This window comes from Gorilla gorilla, chromosome 6 (assembly GCF_029281585.2).
Source record: "Gorilla gorilla gorilla isolate KB3781 chromosome 6, NHGRI_mGorGor1-v2.1_pri, whole genome shotgun sequence".
NCBI classification, from domain to species: Eukaryota; Metazoa; Chordata; class Mammalia; order Primates; family Hominidae; genus Gorilla; species Gorilla gorilla.
Window position 1 is genome coordinate 158,353,657 of NC_073230.2, and position 10,861 is coordinate 158,364,517.

Below are 10,861 nucleotides of genomic sequence, written 5' to 3' on the forward strand. Positions count from 1 at the left end.
CCCTTGAGAGGCTGATCCAGAGGAAGTCCAGACTTAGGAGTATCTGTGATGGTTGCTCAACGAGAAATAGTGGAATTCACTCATCCACTCAGAAAGCATTTGTTGAATGGATACAGTGTACATGGCACAGTAACCCAGCTAATTTTTTGTATTTTTTTTTTTCTTTTGAGACGGAGTTTCGCTCTGTTACCCAGGCTGGAGAGCAGTGGTGCTATCTAGGCTCACTGCAAGCTCTGCCTCCCAGGTTCATGCCATTCTCCTGCCTCAGCCTTCTAAGTAGCTGGGACTACAGGAACCCCCGCCACCACGCCCAGCCAGTTTTTGTATTTTTAGTAGAGACGGGGTTTCACCGCGTTAGCCAGGATGCTCTCGATCTCCTGACCTCGTGATCCGCCCGCCTCAGCCTCCCAAAGTGCTGGGATTACAGGCGTGAGCCACCACGCCCAGCCCCTAACTTTCAATGTTACTGTTGAGAATTCCAATGCGATTTTAATTCCCTATGCTTCGACTCTGTCCTTCCCCCCACACGCCTCACCTCCACAGGAAGCCATGAAAAGCCTGCAATTTCACAATGTAGTCCCTTGGTGAGAGTCTTGGTGTTGGGTGCTTGATGGGCCCTCTCTGTCTATAAACTCACTGCTTTTGCTCTGGGAAATTTTCTCCTCTCTGTCTTCCGAATTCTTCCTTCTTGGACATTGAAAGTTGGACTTCCTAAATCAATCCTCCAACAGATTTTTAAATCTGTTTTCTCCTATTGTCTTTATCACTATCTTTTTTATTCTACTGTCTGGATGAGTTTTCTTTCAATCCTTCTACTGAATTTTTAATTTCTTGGATCATATTTTGAATGTTCAGGCCCTTTTTCTTATTCTTTGAAGTTCTTTTTGGTTTTATACTGTGTTCCCTTTTCGTGCATGCAAAACTGTCCTTAGCTCCCTGAGGATAGCAATGACACACACATATAGTTTTCGTTTTTATTTTTGAGACAGAATCTTGCTCTGTCGCCCAGGCTGGAGTGCAGTGGCGTAATCTTGGCTCACTGCAATCTCTGCCTCCCGGGTTCAAGTGATTCTGCTGCCTCAGCCTCCTAAGTAGCTGGGATTACAGGCACGCACCACCACACCTGGCTAATTTTTGTATTTTTAATAGAGAGGAGGTTTCACCACGTTTGTCAGGCTGGTCTCAAACTCCTGACCTCATGATCCGCCCGCCTAGGCCTCCCAAAGTTTTAAGTTTTCTTCTGCTCCTAGTATTGTCTCTTTTTCTTTTTCTGTTTGCTTTCATCTATGTTTTTTATGTTAGAGATGTTGCCTCCAAAGTCTGTGGATCTTTAATTACTCATTTGTAAATCAAGAGTGAGGTGACTGATGCTGATTGGGTTCTCTCTGAGTATGGGTGGCGCTTGTTGGCTGATGGCTTCATAGTAGGGAGATCCAGAAAAATTTGATTTTGCAGATCACATGCAAAGGGTAAGGACTCCAAATGGTATCGCTCATCTCCAGCCAGAAAGTGTAATTGGCTACGAGTGAGCTGGGGTCACAGAATAGGGGAAAGGGATGGAGAAAGCCTCACAGTTTAGCATGTAGGCTTCTCCTTAGTCCTCTCTAGAATGAGCAGGGACTTTGTCTTGTCTGGCACTGTAGCTGTGTTACTGTGCCATGTACACTGTATCCATTCAACAGATGCTTTCTGAATGGATGAGTGAATTCCACTATTTCTCGTTGAGCAACCATCACAGATACTCCTAAGTCTGGACTTCCTCTGGATCAGCCTCTCAAGGGGTAAGCCTCTCTCTCATCTGGATTACTCCATGGCAGAAAGGATTTGGAGTCTTTCTGCTTTGGAAACAGAATTTCAACTGGGGCTTCTGTTTCCAGCTCCATGACAAAGGTCCACCTGCTGGGCTCTAGTGCCTCCAATTCCTGAGCCCTTCTGGGGTTAGGGTCACCTTGGGAGGCAGATTGCTTCTCTGGGTTCTGTCACTGAAGATATTTAGCTTTCAGCATCCTCAGGTCTGTGAAATCAGTCATCCCTCCCGAACTGGGATGACATTTTCTGTTAATTGAATTCCGATTCTTTGTCCTTTCAGTAAAAATCTCCTCTAACACAGATTAACACATCAGTTAATCTTCTGATTTTGTTTTTCTTGAAGATATATACCTCTCGGAATAGCCTGTATCTCTGCTCTGAAAATGACATAAAGATTTTTTTTGAGCAAAGAAAAACACAATATTTATCAGCTAACCTCCCTAAAGGAAATATTAGAGTATTATTCAGGCAGAAAAGATGAATGGAATGTTGGATATGCAAGGGAAGAAAAAGAATAACAAGAATAAACAGGTGTGTTGGCCAGGTGCAGTAGCTCACGCCTGTAATCCCAGCACATTGGGAGGCCAAGGTGGGTGGATCACTTGAGGTCAGGAGTTCGAGACCAGCCTGGCCAACATGGTGAAACTCTGTCTCTACTAAAAATAGAAAAATTAGCCAGGCATGGTGGCGGGCACCTGTAATCCTAACTACTTGGAAGACTGAGGCACGAGAATCACTTGAACTCGGGAGACAGAGGTTGCAGTGAGCCGAGATCACACCACTGCACTCCAGCTTGGGTGATACAGCGAGACTCCTTCTAAAAGAATAAATAGGTGTGTAATGTAAATAAATATTAATAGTATAACACAATGATAATGTCTAACATAGTTTAAAATATATAGATAATTACAACAAACAGCAACATTACATAAGGTGAGAAGAAATGGACTTAAAGTGTTTTAAGGTTCTTGCAGTTTCATGGAGAGAGGGTCAATGTACCATCAGTATTACATTTTGACATGCTCAGCATGCATGCTATGCCCTCTAGGATAGCTATTAAAAAAGAGGAGTAACAAAAATGAACTAGGAAGCAAAGTACAATAGAGGAGATCAATGAAGCCAAAAGTTGGTTCCCTGAAAAGATCCATGAAGGACAGAAATCTCTGGCAAGACTTTTAAGACGAAGAAAATAGAATGCAAAAATACCTACTACTAGGAATTTAAAAGGGAACATTACTAGAGGTAACACAGATCAGATGGAAATTCAAAGTTAAAATGTGATAAACAACTTTACACTAAAAAATTGAAAATGTAGATAAAATGGTAAATTATAGAAAACACAAATTTACAAAACTTACATATGCAGAAATAGAAAGCTGGAATTCTCCTATGACTATTAAAGGAATTAAATCCATAATTTAAAACCTTTCCCAAAGAAAACTCTAGACTCAGATGGCTTCACCCATGAATCTAACCAAACATTTTAGAAGAAACAATGCCTCTGTTATACATAGCCTTTCAAAGAATACGAATAAAGGGAGAATTTCTCAGCTTAGTTTATGAGGCTAACATAACCTTAATAACCTAAATCTGACCAGAACATTGTAAAAAAGGATAATTACAGGCCAATATCACTTATGAATGTAGATGAAAAAATTCTCAAAAAGTACTAGCAATTCAGCAAATCATAAACAAGACAATACATTCTGATCAATTGAGTTTACTCCAGAAATGTTGACTTAACATTTGTAAATCTATCAAGGTAATGTTCACACCACCACATTAACAGAGTAAAGAAAAAAAATCATATGATAATCTCAGTAGATACAGAAGAAAGCCTTGATAATATTCAACGTCTATTTATGATTTTTAAAATCAAACATTGTAATAAAATAACAATAAAAATCTCAATTTAAAAATAGAAAGGGGCCAGGCACGGTGGCTCACACCTGTAATCCCAGCACTTTGGGAGGCCAAGACAGGCAGATCACCTGAGGTCAGGAGTTCAAGACCAGCCTGGCCAACATGGTGAAACCCCGTCTCTACTAAAAATACAAAAAAATTAGCCAGGCATGTTGGTGCACACCTGTAATCCCAGCTACTTGGGAGGCCGAGGCAGGAGAATCGCTGGAACCCAGGAGGCAGAGGTTGCAGTGAGCCGAGATCGTGCCACTGCATCCCAGCCTGGGTGACAGAGTGAGACACCATCTAAAAATATCTCTCAACTGGACATGGTGGCTCAATGAACCTGCAAACCCAGCACTTTGGAGGCTGAGGTGGGAGAATAGCCTGGGCAACACAGTGAGATTTTAATTTTTAACAACAACAAAAAATTAGCCAGGTGAAGTGGTGCACAACTGTGGTTTCAGCTACTTAGGAGGCTGAGGTGGGAGGATCACTTGAGCCCAGGAGTTTGAGCTGCAGTAAGTATGATGGTGCCGCTGTACTCCAGCCTGGGTGGTAGCAAGACCCTGTCTCAAAAAAAAAAAAAAAAAAAAAATCTTTCTCTCTGAGTTTGAGAATAGACAAGCATGATTCCTATCAACACTTCTATTCACATTTTTATGAAATTCATAGTAACTGAAATAAGACAAGTAAAATAAAAGTATATGTATTATAAAGTAAGAAATTAATCTGTTCTTATGCACAGCAGGTGTGCCAGAGTTCCTAGACAATCCAAAAGGATATACAGAGAAATCATTAGAATTGATATATGAGTTTAGCAAGTTTGTGACTTATAAGTAGTGGGAAAATGAAGTCTTAAAAAATAACAGCATCAAAAATACCAAATACCTAGGGATAAATCTAATGAATATATTTATAGAGAAAGTAATACTCTCTCTACACAGAAAGTGAGAAAATATTACAGAGATAAAGAAATTTCTGAGAGAAATAAATAAATGAAGGAATATATCATCTTCATGGACTAGAATACACAACAGCATAAAGATACTAATGTGTATATAGATTCAACTCAATCTAAATCAAAATTACTGCAGTTTTTCATGGTGGATGGAGGGAAGAGATTAACAAGCCGATTCTAAAATTTACACTGAAAATGCAAAAGGCCAGGAATAGCCAAGCTAATGTTCAAGAACAAAATAAGATGAATTGCTCTTACATATAAAGATATTGTTAAAAAACATTGTTAGCAAGTTATCATGATTAAGATGATATATTTGCACAAGGAAGAACAAGCAAACTAAGGGAACTGAAATCCAAAGGAATCCAGAAATCGACTCACACACTTATAGATTCTTGATTTATGACAAAAGTGGCAGTGGTGTTCCTGAGCAGCTCAGAAAGGATGGCTTTGTCAATAAAGCTTCTGAGTCCATTAGACATCACTATAGAAAAAATGAAACTTAGACCCCTATTTTGCACCAAACACAAAATCAATTCTGGGTGAATTACAGATCCAAAGAGAAAAGGTGAAATAATTAACTTTCTAGTGGGCAACAGAAGAGACTCTCTTCTGCTCTCGAAGTAAAGATTTCTTTTTTTTTTTTGAGATGGAGTCTTGCTCTGTCGCCCAGGCTGGAGTGCAGTGGTGTGATCTCGGCTCACTGCAAGCTCCGCCTCCCAGGTTCATGCCATTCTCCTGCCTCAGCCTCCCAAGTAGCTGGGACTACAGGCACCTGCCACCAAGCTCGGCTAATTTTTTGTATTTTTAGTAGAGACGGGGTTTCACCATGTTAGCCAGGATGGTCTTGATCTCCTGACCCCATGATCCCCCCGCCTCGGCCTCCCAAAGTGCTGGGATTACAGGCTTGAGCCACCGCGCCTGGCCAAGATTTCTTAAGCAGACCTTAAGAAGAACCACAAAAGAAAAAGACTAATAAGACTATACTAAAATTAGAAATGCTTGTTTATGAAAAGTTGCCATTAAAAAGTTGAAAGGGGCCAGGTGTGGTGGCTCATGCCTATAATCCCAGCACTTTAAGAGGCTGAAGCATGAGGATTGCTTAAATCCAGGCATTGCAGACCAGCTTGTGCAACACGGCAAGACCTCATCTGTATACAAAATTTAAAAAATTAGCTGGGCATGGTGGCATGTGCCTGTGTTACTTGAGATGCTGAGGTGGAAGGTTCACTGGAGCCCAGGAGGTGGAGGCTGCAGTGAGCCATGATAACACCACTGCATTCCAGCCTGGGCAACAGAGTGAGATGCTCTCTTAAAAACAAACAAACAAACAAACAAAAAGTTGAAAGGCAAGTTATAGAGAAGGAGAAGATATTTGCACACATACAACTGACAAGAGATTTTATTCAGAATGTATAAAGAAATCCTATGAACCCAGTACAAAAATGGGCAATAGACCTCAACAAGATTATGCAAAGAAAGGTCATTAACAAACACATGACAAATGGTCCAATCTAGTCATAATTAGCGAAATGCAAAATAAAATCACAAGATACACTACACACCCACTGGGATGCCTAAATTAAAATAGAAAAATACCAACAATAATTGTGTTGGTAACCAGATGGTGTAATGGAAAAACATACACTGCTGATGTGAGTGTAAACTTGCACAACAACTTTATCCACTAAAGTTGACATTATCCACTAGAGTTGAAGATACAGACACCATATGAATGAGAAAATCCTCCCCTAGGTATATGCTCAAAAGAAATGTGCACTGAAAGACACATACATGAATATTCATAGCAGCTTCATTCATAATAGATTCAAATGGAAAATAACCCAAATGTTTATAAAGAATAGAATGGATAAATACATTGTACTATTAGCCCAGATAATCTTATGCAGCATTAAAATGAATGTGCTATAGCTTCATGCAATAACATGAATGAATCTCACTCTCTTAGTCCATTCCAGCCCCTATAACAAAATACCATAAACTGGAGAGCTTATAAACAATAGAAATTTATTTCTCACAGCTCTGGAGGCTGGGAAGTCCAGCATCAAGGCAGATGCAGTAACTGGTTAGAGCTCTATATCTGGCTCATACATGGTGCATTCTTGCTGTATGCTCACAGAGTGGAAGGGGTGAGGGGTCTGTCTCCAGCCACTTTTATAGGGACACTAATTCCATTCATAAGGGTTTCACCCTCATGACCTAATCACTTTCCAAAGGCCTCACCTTCTAATACCATCACTGTGGGGATTAGAATTTGGGGGAACACAGACATTTACACCATAGCACTCACAAATAGAATATTGAGAGAAAAAAGCTAGACAAAGAGGAACATGTATTTTATGGTTCCATTTAAACAAAGTACATGAACAGGCAAAATTAATGCATGGCAAGAGAAGTCAGAATAGTTTGGTTCTTTGGGGGAGGAGAGGCCAGTGCCTAGGAGCGTCCTGCAGGTGGTTTCTGAGTTTCTGCTGTGTTATTTTCTCAGCCAGTGCAGTGGTTACCAGGCATGTTCGTTTTGTTTTAATTCATTGAGCTGTACATGAGGCTTTGTGCACTCTTCTCTGTGTTATGCTTTAATTTTCCAAAGTAAAAGGAAAAAACTAGCCATGAAAAGAAACCATCAGGGTCAGAGACTGTAGCAATGACTGTGACCTCATCAGCTGAATTGTCCTGCTCTGGGCCTGTGGTGGTGGCAGGTACTGCCCAGGTGCTACCCAGGTGCCACCAGGTCCTGTCCGGGTACTGCCAGATCCTGTCAGTTGCTACCCAGGTGTTGCCCAGGTTCTGCCCAGGTATTGCCCAGGTGCCACCAGATCCTGCCCAGGTGCTGCCAGGTCCTGCCCAGGTGCTGCCAGATCTTGCCCAGATGCTGCCCAGGTCCTGCCCAGGTGCTGACAGATCCTGTCCAGGCACTTCCAGGTCCTGCTCAGGCACTGCAACAACAGCACATGATCTTGGGGGCCAAAGCATCCCTGAAGCTGCTGCTAGGACCCCACCTCTCTGGAAGGCAGTATTCCCAGGGCCACATCTTATACTTTCAGTTAAAATAAATAAAACAGTTTATAAGGAAAAAAGTTAAAACCCCACCCCCAACCTCACAAACAGCAGCAACAGCAGCGTCAGCAATACAACAAACATTAATAAGTCGCCCTCGTCTCCCCCCTCTTCCCACATGGCCTCTGCCTGCTGACACCATCTGCTTGCAAAACAAATACAAACCTGTGGTTCCTTTGTTTCATATCCTCAGTGAACTCCAAGATGTCGAAAACGTCAAAGCTTCCAAGCACAGTCGATATACAAGGCTCCCCACAACCTGTATCGATCTACTTTTCCATCGTGATCACCTCTCTCTCCCACCCCTCCCTGTTCCTCACTCCCTGTCCTCATCCTCCATACCACCACCCCACAGACCCTCACAGGCACACATGCGCCCTCCGGCCACCGTGTGCTCTCTATGGTCTAGCACGTCTTCTAATGTGCCATCCAATGCACTTCCCAACCCCACTGTCTGGACAAACATTCATCTCTCGCAGTAGAGGTGACCTATCAGCTGGGTTTTTTTGTTTGTTTTTTGTTTGTTTGAGACGAAGTCTTGCTCTGTCACCCAGGCTGGAGTGCAGTGGCACGATCTCAGCTCACTGCAACTTCCATCTCCTGGGTTTAAGCGATTCTCGTACCTCAGCCCCCTGAGTAGCTGGGATTACAGGTACACACCACCATGCCCAGCTAATTTGTGTATTTTTAGTAGACCTGGGATTTCACTATATTGGCCAGGCTGGTCTTGAACTCCTGGCCTCAAGTGATCCTCCCACCTCGGCTTCCCAAAATGCTGGGATTACAGGCATGAGCTGCCAAACTGGGTATGTTTTTTGAAGACTTTTCTCCCTTTCACTGGCCCCGGATTGAGTTGCTTTTTCTCCTTTCTGTTTTTTTTTTTTTTTCCTTAATTTAAGATTTTGTTTGCAATTCTAGCACATATTACTATGTTGTCATTATTTCCATCTGGCTCTGAGCATGTCTTAGGCAGGAGGAATGTTCAAATATTCCTCATCTGCATATGTCTGGAGCCTTGGCACTCAATAGATGCTCAAAAAAAATGTCAGTTGAGTTTAACCAAGGAGGGTTGATTGGCCTTTCCATTCTTAAATTTCAACAAGGCTATTTATGCATGTTTTGCCTTGGGACTGAGGAAGCGTAGGCAGAAACGCTGTGAAGACAAGAAAGGGATGGTTCATGGCAGTAAGGAAGACCACTATTTAGAATTGGTGTTGCCAGCTCCTGAAAGCAAGCTTGAAGTCCTAGGCGTGTCCTTACAAGTGAAAGGTGGCAGTTGTGAAGTCACAGCAGGTCAAAAGGATGGCCCGGAGGTAGAGCATTTGACTGAAGGTCAGAAAGTACTTGGTACAAAGAGAGGAACAAAAGACCATGGAAGTGACAGTGTGTGACTTTTGAAGCTAGACAATAAAAGCATGGCAGCTTCCACCTTGGTCTTTTAGATTTATCACTCTTAGGGGAAGCCAACCTCCATGCTGTGAGGATGCTCAAGCAACCCTGTGGAGGCTGATGTGGAGAGGGACTGAGGCCCTCAGCTCATAATCTGCATCAGCTTGCCAGCCATGGGAGACAGCCACCTTGAAAGTAGGTCCTCCAGCCCCAGTCAAGCCTTCAGATGACACAGCTCCAGCTGACATACAACTATAACTGCAGGAGAGACCTCTAAATGAGAACTGCTCAGCAGCATCCATCTTGAATTTCTGGCCAATAGAAACTACGGAAGTAAGACATGTTTAGTGTTGTTTGAAGCTCTAACATTTGCTGTGATTTGTTTTGCAGCATTAACTAATCAAAATACCAGGTGAAGAAGACGAGTAGGGAAGGGCATTTGACGTAGAGGATGCAGTTATAAACAAAGGCTGGGCAAGGAATCACGTGTGTCAGGGGAGCAGTGAGAAGGGTAGTGTGGGCCATGGGAGGCATTGAGGGCACAATGGCTGGAGAAGGCAGCAAAGTCTAAATTGCCATGGGCCATGAATTCCATGGGATGAAGTTTATATTTTGTCCTGTGAATACTGAGGATCCACAAATGGTTTTATTCAGGAGATGAAAATAATCTGCTCAGATTGTTCAGGAATCTCACGGTGTGATCACATCGGACAGGAGAATCCAGTGGAAGGAGTTACAGGGATGTGACTTTAGAGTCACAGTGATTCAGGCAAGAGTACATGAAGCTGTGGCAGTTGGGGTAGAGACAGTGGACGAAAATTTGGAATAAAAATCTATAAGATTTGGGCTGGGTGCAGTGGCTCTTGCCTGCAATCCCAGCACTTTGGAAGGCCGAAGTGGAAGGCTCACTTTAGCCCAGGAGTTCAAGACCAGGCTGGGGCATCGTAGTGAGACCCCATCTCCGCAGAAAATTTAAAAATCAGCCTGGCGTAGTGGTACACACCTGTAGTCTCAGCTGCTCAGGAGGCTGAGTTGGAAGTATTACTTGAGCCTAAGAGTTTGAGGCTGCAATGAGCTATAATCAGGCCTGTGCACTCCAGTCTGGGCAACAGAGTGGATTTGGTAATTTTTTGGACTGAAAGGTGAGGTGAGTTGGAAGCAGGGAGGTGAAATACACAGAGGACCCCAGCTTGGAAGCCTTGAGGGCTTGCAATGTTCTTACTATTAATAATTTTTATTTTTATTTTTAAAATTTATTTTAAGAAATAAATTATTTCATGATTATTATTCTATGTAGTCAGTCTTCTCCCCACCAAAGACAAAAAGTTAGATATGCCTGGAAGTTAGAAATTTAAATAGATCCCAGCTGCAGATGAAATTGGGATCAGAAAATAAGGGGAATGGGAAGAAAAGAAATATGACTTTGCACTAGAGATGATTTTGTACCAGTGATTGCCCTGAGGAGTTTGCACTGATACTGGAGGAAGGCTTTTGCTAGTGGAGTGGGACTATCTCTCCACGATGCACCGATTTGCCTCCACCCTTGTACACATGGAATACAAAGTTCCAGGCCCCCCCTCCTCTCTCTTCCCCTCCCTCTGGAGGATGCTGGATGAGGGGTGGTGGGGGTGGGCTGCACAGAGTGTGGGAAAGGATGTGGGAGTCTCTGGCCAGTCACCGCAGGAGCCAGGAGTCTGGGTTGGCTATTTGTTCCCCTTAGGT